General features: G+C 37.4%; 1 long non-coding RNA gene across 1 annotated transcript in view; it reads right to left on the bottom strand.

Moving 5' to 3' along the window:
* Positions 1-342: 342 nt before the first annotated feature.
* Positions 343-13,558, bottom strand: part of LOC138840654 (uncharacterized) — a 111,065-nt gene continuing 97,849 nt past the window's right edge. The window contains exons 2-3 of the long non-coding RNA XR_011376188.1: positions 7,641-7,709; positions 343-568 (exon numbers count right to left, since the gene is read on the bottom strand). This is a non-coding gene — a long non-coding RNA (uncharacterized lncRNA). The remainder of the gene's footprint in view (positions 569-7,640; positions 7,710-13,558) is intronic.

Here is a 13,558-nt window from a genome sequence, read left to right as displayed (position 1 = left end):
CTTTCCTTCCTTTCTTCCTTCCTTCCTTCCTTCCTTCTTTCCTTCCTTCCTTCTTTCCTTCCTTCCTTCCTTCCTTCCTTCCTTTTTCCCTCCCTCCCTCTCTCTCTCCCTTCCTCCCTCCCTCTCTCCCTTCCTCTCTCCCTTTCTCTCTCTCTTTCTTTCTTTCTTTCTTTCTTCCTTCCTTCCTTTCTTTCTTTCTTTCTTCCTTCCTTCCTTTCTTTCTTTCTTTCTTTCTTTTCTTCCTTCCTTCCTTCTTGCTTTTTCTTTCTTCCTTTCTTTGTCTTCCTTCTTTTCTTCCTTCATTCCTTTCTTTTTTTAATTTTCTTTCTTTCTTTCCTTCCTTCCTTCCTTCCTTGCTTGCTTGCTTTCTTCCTTTCTTCCTTTCTTCTGCTTTCCTTGCTTCTTTCCTTTCTTTCCAAAGGATTAGAGTGGACAGGCAAGGACTGGTAGACTGTAAAGACCAATTCATAGTGAATCCAGGCTACTGATCAGGTTATCTCTGGGGTGGATGAGCTGGTAGGCCAGCCATTTTTCAATGAATTGACTCTTGTGCTTCTGATTTTTTTTTCTGTAGAAGAGGAAAAGGGATTCATGTGGTGAGCTGTTTACTTGTAGGCTGAGTGGACTGGTTTGACATTACCTATATCTAAGATTCAACAGAAAGGCTATGAATAAGCCTGCAACTTTTACCTCTTCAAGTTCTTTGTAGTTCCCATTGATGAATTAAAACCAAATGTACAGCTCTCATTACACTTGCAGTAGAAAGTTTATGCTAAGTGAGGTTAGAACTATGATTATTGGCAAAATTATTGGACTTAGATTTGGGAGAACTGAGCATTTCAGCACCTCAAGCATTTTTGAAAAAGTAGATTTATCGATAATTAAGAGTGTGACTCAGGGCTGGGAAGGTGGCTCAGTGGTAGAGTGCTTGCCTTGCATGTATGAGGTCCTGGATTTAATTCCTCAGCACCACATAAACAGAAAAGGCCAGAAGTGGCACTGTGGCTCAAGTGGTAGAGTGCTAGCCTTGAGCTGAAGAATTGAGGAACAGTGCCCAGGCCCAGAGTTCAGGCCCCATGACCAATAACAACAACAACAACAAAAAGAGTGTGACTCAGACCAAGACTTTGTCCTTACAGATCTAATACTACAATACATAATACTATGTATTGGTCACTTGCTACCTGTTTTCAATGAGCAAGGAAATATTGTTTGGTCATTCTTAAAAATTGTCTGATCTTGGAATGTAAAATGTGACCAAAACTGCAGTGCCTATGAAGGTTTCCATAGAAGTAATCACTTGAAAAAAAAGTGTAGGGGAGAAGGAAAATGAACAGCTGGAAATATTAGAGCCCTGCCCCCAAGATCAGCAGTTTGTAACTCCTTTTTGGAGTTATGACTCCACTTTGGGAACAGTTTTTTAAATGGAAAAATGCATATACAAAATTTACTTGATAATTTCTGGAGGTTCATGGAATCCAGTAAAGTTCATCCATGGATTTGTGCATTAGTAAAATCTACTGATATATACATCTTAATAAAATAAAACTCTGGGAACACAAAAAATATGCTGTGATAGAAAAAAAGAAATCTGTGTTCCAGTTCTTGTTCTGCCATGGTACTGTGTCATCCCCAACATTCGAATGTGAAATTTTCTCACCCACAAGGGAGACAGGATGACCGCAAAGCCTATGCCAATTAAAACTTGTATCAATCTAAATCTCACATAATTTCGGAGTTGAGCTTTGCTCTCTCTTTAGAAGGCAGGAAAACAATTACACTTTTGTTTTAGTGCACATTCCTAGAAGTGGGAGAAAGTAAATATTTATAATAAAATATTAAATTAAATATAGTACACCAGCAGCTATTTAGGCCTGATCAATGGCTAACAACTACATAACTACAAAATTCTTAGCAGAAAGTTTCAGTGTCACATGGTGATCTTACCCTGGGTCCTCTCATACTCCGTGGGTTTTCCCTTTCAGAAATTCTGAGAGTATTTTTGTTTTTTTGCAATAAAGGGAAAAAAATCTTACTAACTCCCATTTGAGGAGAGATAGATCCAGGAAGCCTGGATATTTTAAGCCAACTTAATTCCTGGGAAGACGATGGCTAGTAAAAGCAGAATCTATGAAGTTGAACCTGCTGACGTCACTAAGTGGTTCCTAGGTCTTCTCTTTTTGATCTACAGAAACGTCTTTTCTAGCCCCAGAAAACAGCCTCTGAAGTTCAAAAGTACCACGTATTCTCTCCGGAGCCTCAATTTGACATACTAAATTGACTCCTGCTCTAAAACCATAAAATTTACCTCCTTTTCTCAGGAGAAATTTTTCTTTGAAACACTGAGACCTGATCTTGTTTTTTCTGCATCCCCTAAACAAATATCAGCGTCTGCAGAATTCCATAAAAATCTCTTATATGCTAGATGCTCAAGGTCATGCTATGACTATTTGCCAATTCTCATCCATGTATGCTGCTAATTCTGTGATTTGTAAGTATAATTTGCTAAAGGTTAGCTAATTTAAAATTTCTTAAAATAATAATCAGTAACTAAAATTTGTTTATTGACTGCCCCCTCCCCACACGAAGCTCTTCTAGTTATCCATGTATTTAGCTGCATTATCCTCTCATCTTTCCATTCCCTGGGCGGGCCAGTGGTCTGATGCATAGGGTGTGGCAGGCTGCACACTAGCAAGGAACTTGTCAAGCATTCTACTTATTTCAAATGTAAATGCTATTGATATGATTTAAATAGTCTGTAGAATAATGAAATAAGAGAGTGAAAGGAGAATTACTAAATGAAATTCTTTGGAAAAAATCAGATAAAAATGAACATTTGAGAGACATTCTATTAAATTAGTGTGAGCAAAACATTTTGCCAGCAATTGAAGAAGACTATAAAAAATACAGAGGAAATCTGTCTTTGTATTTCTACTTTGAATGAGCTGAAAGTAGAAATTGCAGACATATTGGAAAAAAGGTATATGCAAGTGAGCCGTGTAGAATGCTAATTAAGGAATTTAAGCTTTACCTATTACAGATACTAGAGACATATTATAGATACTAGAGACAGAGAGAAAGAGACAAAAAGAGAGAAAGGAATAAGAACTCTAATCCTCGCACAAGGACTATCCTCATTATTTCATCAAGCCATAACTAACAATGAGCTTATTCCTAAATACAATCATCTTGGTGCCAGAGCTTCAATACATAAATTCTGTGAGGATGCAAACATTCATTCCCCAGCGATTCTTGATTTTTTTCATTTGATTTGTACCCAACTTCATTTATTATATAGATAACCACTTCCTTCAGCAACCATAGTAGAAGAGGTGACTTTTTCCCCTATTGAATAGTTTGTACACTATTACTTACTTCTGGTCAATTAATTGACCAGAAATGTTCAGTTTTCTTTCTGTCTTCTGCATTCCATTCTACTGATCTACATGTCTATGTTTATGCCAGTACCCTCTTATTTTGTTCATTCTACTGATCTACATGTCTGTGTTTATGGCAGTACCCTCTTATTTTGTTGATTGTAGCTTTAATAGTTTTAAAATAGGGGTTTGTAACTCTAATTTCATTCAATCTTGTTCCAGATTATTTTGGATTTTCAGGATACAATTTCCAAGTGAAAATTTATACTTCCGTATACCATTGGAATTTTTAGAAATAGAAATCATGCTGAATCTGTAGGTTGCCTTAGGCAACCTAACACTGTAGTCTTCTATTCCGTGAACATTGGTTTGTTTTCATTCAGCAAATTAAAAATTAGTTTCAGTGTGAAGTTTCATATCCACCTGGCTACATTTATTCTTATGTATTTTATTCATTTTTGATGCTTTTATAAATGGAATTGTCTTCTTAATTTATTTTTCAGATTGTTAATTGCTACTGTATGAGCACTACTACTTTAATAAAGGTTTTGGAAGCATATAAAAATGTGTATGGATAGGTACTTGTTCATTTGTTTTAGTAAAATAAATATTCAAAGTGAGTAAATACAATGTTAAACTGGTATCTGCTTTCAGCATCATGCGTGGTGAGTACTACTGTTGCATTTGTTCACGCTTTGTCCCACTGTTTGTATGCCCCCCCTTACCCTACCAAAAACAGAGAAACTTACAAACAAGACAAAAGGTAAAGGGAACAAAAAATAGCAATAAGGAATTTTTAAAAAGCTCTTGCTTCCATGTCTTAGAGTTCATTTCAATAAATATTATTTTATATGATCATATGCACATAGCTATTAGCCTTTTATTTCTCTTAAGAATATCCTCCTTTGTCTCACTTTAAAGACTTTAGGTGATTTTTTTCAGTAAACTATTTAGCCACTCTAACTGATCACATTTGAAATGGTCATTCTATTGTAATTTATATTTTCATAATACAGGTTTTTATTCCAAGAATTAAAGTAACGTATTAGTAAGTATTATATTTGTGGCTACTGATGAGAGTTGACATCAAACAAGGAAAATATTATTACATAGCTAAAAACTCACATAGATAAGTGATTGGGAAAGCTGTCTTTATTTTGTGTTTGCTGCCTTTAATATCCCCAAAAGATTCTTTCACATCTCATGGTCTTTTCCTCTATCCAAGGCTTTGACAAGCAGCAAATGGAAAAAGAATAATCTTAGGATTAGAGTTTGGGTTCTAATTTTCAATTGACCATCTGCATGATCTCAGCTCAGGGGGTCGTTTTGTGAATCTAAAATTTATTTGTATTTTAAATAAGTTTTTTTATTGTGAAAATACTGTAGAGGGGTTATGATCACATGAGCAAGGTAATGAGTACATTTCCTATTGAGCATTGTTGCCTCCTCCTTTGTTTTTCCCTTACCATCCCTTCCCTCCCATCTCCACAGCTACATTCCCTCTCCACCCTCCACCCCCGCCTAAATCGTAAAGTTCGTTTTTCAACATAGTCTTGTACATCTCATTGTTGCAATGGGTGAACCTGTATCCCTATTTAAACAATTTGTTTTTTCCCTTCCGCTCCCCAAATTATACCAACCTCAAATACAGTGAAAACAGGGGTTATACCGTGGGGGAGGGATATACAAAACAAAAAAAATCACATGGTACCTTGTAAATACATTAGAAACAATAGCAAGAGAGAAAAAATCACTTGTGTCCTTATCTTGGGGTTCATTTCGTTTAACATCATCTTATCTGACCTTTTCTGCTTGTCTTAGACATATACTAGTTATTGCAAATAAGGGAAACCATGGGACCTATGTTTCTTTGGGCCTGGCTTACTTCACTTAATATAATATTTTCCAAGTCTTTCCATTTTGTTGCTGTTTTTCTCAGATGCTAAGTGGGAAACACAAAACCTACAGCCTTTTGGAGATTAAATGGGCCATCTTTTCTAAATACAGGCTGCAAAGGGACACAGAATGGATGATCTATGGAATGACTGCTGCATTGCCTTCTTTCCTCAAGAAGGGAGAGGTGGTTTTGAGAGATTCACCTAGTTATAGTTGTTTATTATTTTACCTCCTTAATCTCTCATTAAATCTAATTTTAGAACCAAAATTTAAGCATGCAAAATCTCTATGCCACACATAAGGTATGTGCTGCACAAATACTGCTTTTTTCATGATTAATGAGGGGCTCAGAGTTCCATGGAACCTGGAGGCATTAACTGGCCTGATCAGAGATCCATCATCTTGCCTCGACTCTTTATTTTTGTTATTTGTGGGGCTTGAACTCTGGGCCTGGGTGCTGTCCCTCAGCTCTTCAGCTCAAGGGTAGCACTCTACCACTTGATCCACAGCGCCACTTCTCTGGTTTTCCTGTTGGTTTGTTGGAGAAGAGTCTCACAAACTTTCCTGACTGGGCTGGCTTTGAACCATGATCCTCAGATCTCACCCTCCTGAATAGTGAGGATTATAGGCATGAGCCACCAGCGCCCAGCTCTGCCTCCACTCTCACTGCTGTCACAGAGATCATAGATAAATTTTATTCTAACCAAAGTAGAGGGAGAAACCCTCTAGAATTCTGAGATAATTTCCTATAAGCACATAGGCAACTAGGGAGATCAAAAGCCACTCATTCATTGATACCATAGAGGAATTCTTGGATAATTTGTGGTTGGCTCCACTTGAAAATTTTAATTACTTATAAATTTTTGATGATCCAACCCTTCAATACCACAAAGTCTTCCGTGTATTATAGTTTCATAAATGGAGACTGTGTGTGTGTGTGTGTGTGTGTGTATGTGTGTGTGTGTGTGTGTGTGTGTGTGTGTGTGTGTGTGTGTGTGTGTGTGTCCTGAGGCTTGAATCCTGGGCCTTGGCTCTATCCCTGATTTTCTTTTTGCTCATACCTAATGCTCTACCACTTGAGCCACAGATTTTCTTCTTCTTCTTCCTCTCCCTCTCCCTCTTATTCTCCTTCTCCTCCTTCTCCTCCTTCTCCTCCTCCTCCTCCCCTTCTTCTCCCCTCCCCATCTCCTCATGTAGTTTAGTAGAGATGAGTCTCACAGACTTTCCCACCCAGGCTGGCTTCAAACCATGATCCATAGATCTCAGTCTCACAAGTAGCTAGGATTACAGGCATGAGCCACTTGCACCCAGCTTGATGGAGACCTTTTTGAACAGCTCCTCCATAATATGAACCTTTACTTAACTTTTCAAAATACAGCAATATCTTTGAAAAGGTCATGTGTGATTGAGGTTAGTTGTTCCAATAAGATATCTCAGGTATGGTTCAGAGAGTGAAAATAAATACCATATGACCTGTAAGCCTTACTAAGTACAAGAAACCTAGGAACTTTAACAGATGGTTTGGTAAAGGAGATCTCTTGGATACATTCGAAACCCCCAGGTAATATTAGTGCAGTCTGTTTGATCAAAGGAATTGGAAATGGCTTAAAGAATGTTATGCCTGAATGATCCAAGAGGCACATTTGAAAGAGATTAAATTTTCTAAGCTTATTTGTGTTGCTTGGAATTTCTCATTTACAATATACTCTTAGCATAAGCATCAAGTTGCAGTGCAATATAGATGGAGAAGATTTTCTTTACTGATAAGAGTTTCCAAACAAACACAATGAATGTAATGAACCTTGAGGGAATTAGCAAAAATTAAATGTATATGCATGTATGACTTTGAGATTAGAAATGTAAAATCTGAGCAACTCCATCACCCACCAGTATAAAAATGCCCTGTTCCTCTTTCTGAAAATTTTCCCAACATCTGGATGGCAGCAGTTTGTGAGCAAAATATCACCCCTCCTCCTCAAAGGTACAAAAATGAACTCTACTTCCTTTTCTGAGTAAGAACACATGCACTTCATAACAGTCTGTTTCTTGATTTATTAACAAGTGGTGACAATACTTGGTGTTTCCTAGTGATGAAAGTTGGGAACAGAAATTGATAGTCAGAAATACTGCAGAAAATCTAAAGATCAGAAAGAATAGTGGTTTGATTTTTACCCTGAGAGCAATCATCACTAGCTGGAAAAGTGATTTGGGTTGACTGGCAACTACTCAATATAGAACTTATTTTTTCACATTTTGAAGGTATATTAATCAGAAGAATCTAGGCTGTGTTCTGTTAACTGTCCCAAAATTTCAGTGATTTAAGACATACAAAAGTATTTTATTTCTTACAACCCATCTTATACTTACTAAGGGACTTGTTCTGAAAGGCTTCATAATCTTACAGCTGAGTATCATTTGGATCTGTGATTTTGATTTCTAAAACAAAAGAAGAGAAGGTTTCAGCTCATGCATTAGCCAGTACTAGTCATATAACCCTAGCCCTACTTACATGCCAAGAACAAAAGAATATACTTCTCCTGTGTGTGTGTGTGTGTGTGTGTGTGTGTGTGTGTGTGTGTGTGTGTGTGAGTGAGTGAGTGTGTGTGTGTAGAAAAAAAAGTCAATATAGAGAAATTCCACTGTAGGAACAAAGAGAAATAAAAAGAAATGAAGCAAGAAAAATGTGCATTTGTTATAAATGAAAGGACCTTGTAATATCCATCTTGGGATAAGATCCAAACTAATTACCTAGTTCTGTAGATACCTATAATATCTGACTGCTACCCACTTACGTGACTTCCTCGCATTCTTCTTTCATCTTATTGATAGCTCAGCTTCTTGTCTTCCTTCCCTAAGAATATCAGGCTCCTTGTTCCCTTGGAGACCTTGAATTGACTGCTCTTTTTACCTAGAATTCTCTGCTCCCACCTTTTTGCATGCTTGTTAGTCAGTTATTTGTTATCTATCCAGTGGTTCTATTTAACTTTCCTTATACTGTTTATAATGACCTGGTATTTCCACACTTATTTGTATCTTTTTCATTATTTGTTTCCCCCCACTGGATGGTGCTCTACAAGACTAACGAACTTGCTTGCCTTGAATTACTAGTATACAAGAAGCATTTAACAAAAAATTGTTGAGTGAACAAACTCAAAAGGAGCTGAACAAAGTCTATGGAGGCTCAATCATTGAATAATGCACTGATGTCTGCCTTTTTAACATTAACAGACATACATGAAACAAGAAAGAAAAGACGTCATGATTCTAAGACCAAGGAGAAGAAAGAGCAACTAAATTTGGCTGTGAGAACCACCAAATGTAAGCATCAAATGTCTTGTGTATAACATCAAATAACTTGTGTATAACTAATGTATTATCAGCTTATTGTTTACACTTGGATATAGTAGCCAGCTACTAAGATGGGCTCTCCTGTTACTTGGGTAGTTTGAAGTTTCCTCACGCTGAATCAGTGTGAGGAAATTGCTGGCTGGCAGCCATACTGTGAGGACACTCAATCAGCCCTGTACCTGTACAGGGCTGTATAGATTCTTCTGCTATATGAAGAAAAATGAGGACCTAAGCCCAAAGACAGTACCATTTGCAATGAATTGGGAAAATTATCCTGGAAATAGATCTTTCAGCTTCACAGAGGCCTTTAGATAACTGCAATTACCTTGTGTAAGAATAGCACAACTGACTAGAGTTTCTTATCTACAAAGACTGAGCTGAATTAAATGATTATGGTTTTAATCCACAAAATCTTGGAATGATTTGTTACATGGCCATACAAACTGGAACTTTGAGCTTGCTTCAAATTTTTAAGTTTTAAGTTCTCAGAGATGTTCTTTCTTTTGGGGAATGGGAAAGAAATATACAGGGAGGTAAGGGATGGACATGTTGTGGGCCTGGCTAGTCGGAGGAGCAAAATCAACTCTATCCATTGAATAGGTGTTAAATGTCTTTCACACATAACCCATCATTGATCCTGACTTTTCTTGGGGCCTTGAAAAACATCTACAAAGATGTTTAAGCAATGGGAAAAAATGGTGAGGAAGGAGGGGGAGAAAGAGGAGGAGAGAAAGACGAAGGAGGAGGAGGACAAGGAGGAGGAGGAGGAGGAGGAGGAGGAGGAGGAGGAGGAGGAGGAAAAGAAGCACTGTCAGATTAAGTGTTAGAATTTATGTCAACACAAGTGGATGATTGAATTTTTTTCTCTTGGTTGTGAGGAATGAATGCAGGGCCTGGATGCTGTCCCTGCACTTTTTCCACTCAAGGCTAGTGCGCTACCATTTTGAGCCACAGTGCCATTCCTGGTTTGCTGGTGTTAATTGGAGATTAGAGTCTCACAAACTTTTCTGCCTGGGCTGGCAGAAAAGAACCTGCAATCCTCAGATCTCAGCCTCCTGAGTAGCTACAATTACAGGTTTGAGTCACCAGCGCCTGGATGGATGATTGAATTTTTATTTGAGGATTTTGATGGTACTGGAGTTTGAACTCAGGCCCTTGCACTTGATAGGCTTGCACTCAGCCACTTGAGCCATACGCATAACCTTGAACATTTGATTTTAGAAATTATCATAGCCGAATTATCATATTCTAGTCCAGGCAGGAAACTGTGAGACTCTTATCTTGAACAAATTACTCAGAACAAGGGAAATGGTACTGTGGCTCAAGTAGTAGAGCACTCACCTTGAGCAAAAGAAGCTCAAGGACAGCGTCTAGGTCCTGAGCTCAAGCCCTAGGATTGGAAAAGCAAAAAGAAATGATCATTTTTAGGTTCAAATTTGAAGGCTCAAATGGGCTAGTGTTTTTTTTTTTAGACTAAAGAGCTCCTAATTCTATAGTTATGGGGAGGAGAGGTTGGGTTTTATTGGCAAAGGTGGCTTTATAAGTCTATGGAACGAACATATGATTATAGATCTAGGTACTGAAACATAGGATTATAAACTTGAATTTCAGATGTCTTTGTTGGAGTCTTTCCTATCACGTAATACTGACCAACTGTATATGAATGTATGGCCTTTGGCCTTCCTCTGAAGTTATCTGCCAGTCTGTAAAATATTGTTCTGCTCTAAGAATTAAAAATGTTTGAACTTCTCTGAAGTTCCAGGTTTCCATGCTCACTTCTGACTCTTTTCACTCTGAACTATCTTAGTGCATGTCTCAAGGAATTTTTAGAGGACAGTATGAAGGAAGAAGTCTTTATTCTTCATACTTTTCATCAACAGAGGGTTATTTTTCCAGGAATTGCTCTTGTGTCCTGTGGCTTTGAACAAGGCAAACTGTTGAGTGGTCCAGCCTTCTGACCTATTTAGGTCAGATAATTACAGAAAGCCCTCGCTTCTACTTGCATTTTCAAGCCATTCCTTATACTCCTATAGCATTTTAATGATACCATTCCTTTTTTTGACACAGAAGCTCCTTTGACCTCTTCTGGGCACCTACTCTAATACTCTGTGGAACATTCTTTTTCCTAATATCTAGTCTAAACTTTTCCTTCCTGAGCTGAAGGCTTTTTGTTCTCCATTTTTTTTCAAACTACAAGTGATTCTCTTTCCTCACCGAAGACTAAACTTTATACCTAATGGCTAGAATGTCAAACAAACATTAATCTTGTCTCCTACCTCTTTACAGATGGAGGAATGCCCAAAAGCAATTTAGCTTTAGACAGCAGAAGTATTTGTGTAGTGTTCTTTAGACTCTGATTCATCTTCTCAAATCATTTCGGATTTAGCTTTATTTCTCAAAGATGCCAACAGTATAAGAATCTGTCTTGAGATTTCACAATCTTACATTTCATTTAAATTATGTTTCTCCCTTAAATAAAAGCATCCATAAAAGGGATGTTTAGATGCTCGCAAAGGGCCATTATATGCCTCTGCAATACATGTATCAGGTTTGAAATTTTCTTCTCATAGATAGTGCTGACTCTAAGTCCACTTAATGTGCAAAGAATTCATACATTCCGAAGGGCTATATAAGGGGTAATTGTTCACATCCAGTCAGACCTTCCCAGTTCCCCTATTCCAAACATACATACACATAGTCCAGTCACACTGAAATTCCACCTTTGGAAATGTAGTGCTTAGGAATAATCAGCTCATGATTTTAATGTAGAACCTCTAGGCAGACACTGGAAGTTCTTGATACTTTTTCTTTATAATGTCCAGACTGTGGGGAAGGGAATGCCATATGAAGAGCTGAAAATAGGATGAGCTATTACCTCTAGTCACAAGTCATTTATTCTTCATAATGTGAGCGAAATTGGCCTATTCCTTATTCTTTTTAACTTAAAAATATATTTAGTTGTGTTTATTTTTAATATGTTTATTTAAATTTTACCTATGAGGCATTGGGAATTTAAATGAGGAAGATGATAATGCTAGAGAATCTGAGATGAGCTTGATTTGATGAGCTCAGGACAACTTTCAAGTAAGTGGAAGGATGAACCAGTAAAAGATACTTTGAGAATGAATTGGAGAGAAGTAGGAGGAAGAATTGCCCAGAGAGTATTTGTATTCCCTTCCAACTTGTGTCAGTTATATCTCCCTGTATTCTACATTTGAAATATCTTTGGCATTATGTTGAGGTTACTGGCTTGCTTGTTGACCCCCAGTGATCTGTTTAAGAACACTCAAGAACATCAATATTGGGAAGGCAATAAGGTATGAAATTCCATGCAAACCTAGAGAAACAGAACTATAGATAAGTGTCATAGTATCAGTTGCAGAAAATAAAGCCAAAGGAAAATATTCCATTAGCTGAGTAGCCTTTTAGTGATGCCAGTGGTAGCAGATTAGAAGGTGGGTGCAGCGCAGGAAGACTTTACTCATAGAAATGGGTATCAAGGCTGGGTGCTGGAGGCTCACACATGTAATCTTACCTATGGGAGGCTGAGATCTGAGGATCATGGTTCAAAGCCAGTCCAAGCAAGAAAGTCCATGAGACTCTTATCTCCAATTAACCATGCAAAAACTAGAGGTAGAGCTGTGCCTCAAAGTGGTAGAGGATTAGCTTTGAGCAAAAAAAAAAAAATTGCAGGGAGAGCACCCAGTCCCTGAATTCCAGCCACAAGACCAACAAAAAAGAAAAAAAAAAAAGAAGATAAAGAAATGAGTCTCAAAGGGATGAGAAATATTGATCCAGATGTTGGAATGATAACATTACAGAAAAAAGAGGCAAAACAAAGCAAAAAAAATTAGGTGATTAAGAGAAAAAAAATAAGTAAGTTGATCAGCTTCCTGAGTAGCTAAGATTACAAGTGTGAGCCACCAGTACCTACTGAAAGCTATCCTTTTTTTTTTTTTTTTTTTTTTTTTTGCCAGTCATGGGACTTGAACTCTGGGCCTGGGTACTGCCCCTCAGCTCTTCAGCTCAAAACTACCACTTGAACCACAGTGCCACTTCTGGCTTTTTCTGCTTATGTGGTGCTGAGGAATCGAACCCAGGGCCTCATGCTTGCAAGGCAAGCACTCTACCACTGAGCCACCTTCCAGTCCATAGCTACCCATTTTTATAGGTTGATTTTATAGCCTGCTACATTGCTAAAAGTGCTTATTAGACCAAGAATATTTTTTGGAATCTAAGTATATAATCATATCATCTGCAAATGAGGTAATGTAATGTACTCTTTCCCTACTCAAATCCCTTTTATTTATGTCTCATGCCTTCTTGTCTTGGCTAGGGATTCCAGGACTATATTGAATAAAAATGTGAAGAGTGGCCACCCTTGTCCCATTTGTAACTTTGGCAGAAACTATCAAGTTTTTCCCATATGGGTTTATCATATATTTTAATTTATTGAGGTACATTCCATCTATTCTTAGTTTTTAATCAGAGTTTTTAATCATAGAAGAATGTTCAATTTTGTCAGATTTTTTGAGATGATCATGATTTTTGTCTTTGATCCTGTGTAAGCGCTTCTTTACATTTAATGATTTATGTATGTTAAATCATCCTTGCAACCTTGAAATGAAAGAAACTTGATTATGACGTATGGTCTTTTTAATGTGTTACTGAGTTTGGTTTGCAAGTATTTTATTGAAAGATTTTGCACCCACCTTTATTAAAGAAATTAGTGTGCTATTCTCTTTTCTCCTAATCTGGTTTTGGAATAAGTGTAATACTGGCTTCATAGAATGAGTTTGGTAGGATTCTTTCCCATTCTATTTCATGGAAAACATTGATTAATATTGATGGTAGTTCTTTAAAGGTCTGGTAGAATTCAGCAGGAAATCTACTGGGTCCAGAGGAATACTACGTATTCTTGCTTCGGCCTTATTGCT

This window comes from Dipodomys merriami, unplaced genomic scaffold (genome assembly GCF_024711535.1).
Source record: "Dipodomys merriami isolate MVZ:Mamm:240054 unplaced genomic scaffold, mDipMer1.0.p SCAF_30, whole genome shotgun sequence".
Classification (NCBI taxonomy): Eukaryota; Metazoa; Chordata; class Mammalia; order Rodentia; family Heteromyidae; genus Dipodomys; species Dipodomys merriami.
The sequence above is the reverse complement of the archived record's forward strand: the minus strand, read 5'-3'. Positions and strand labels throughout refer to the sequence as shown.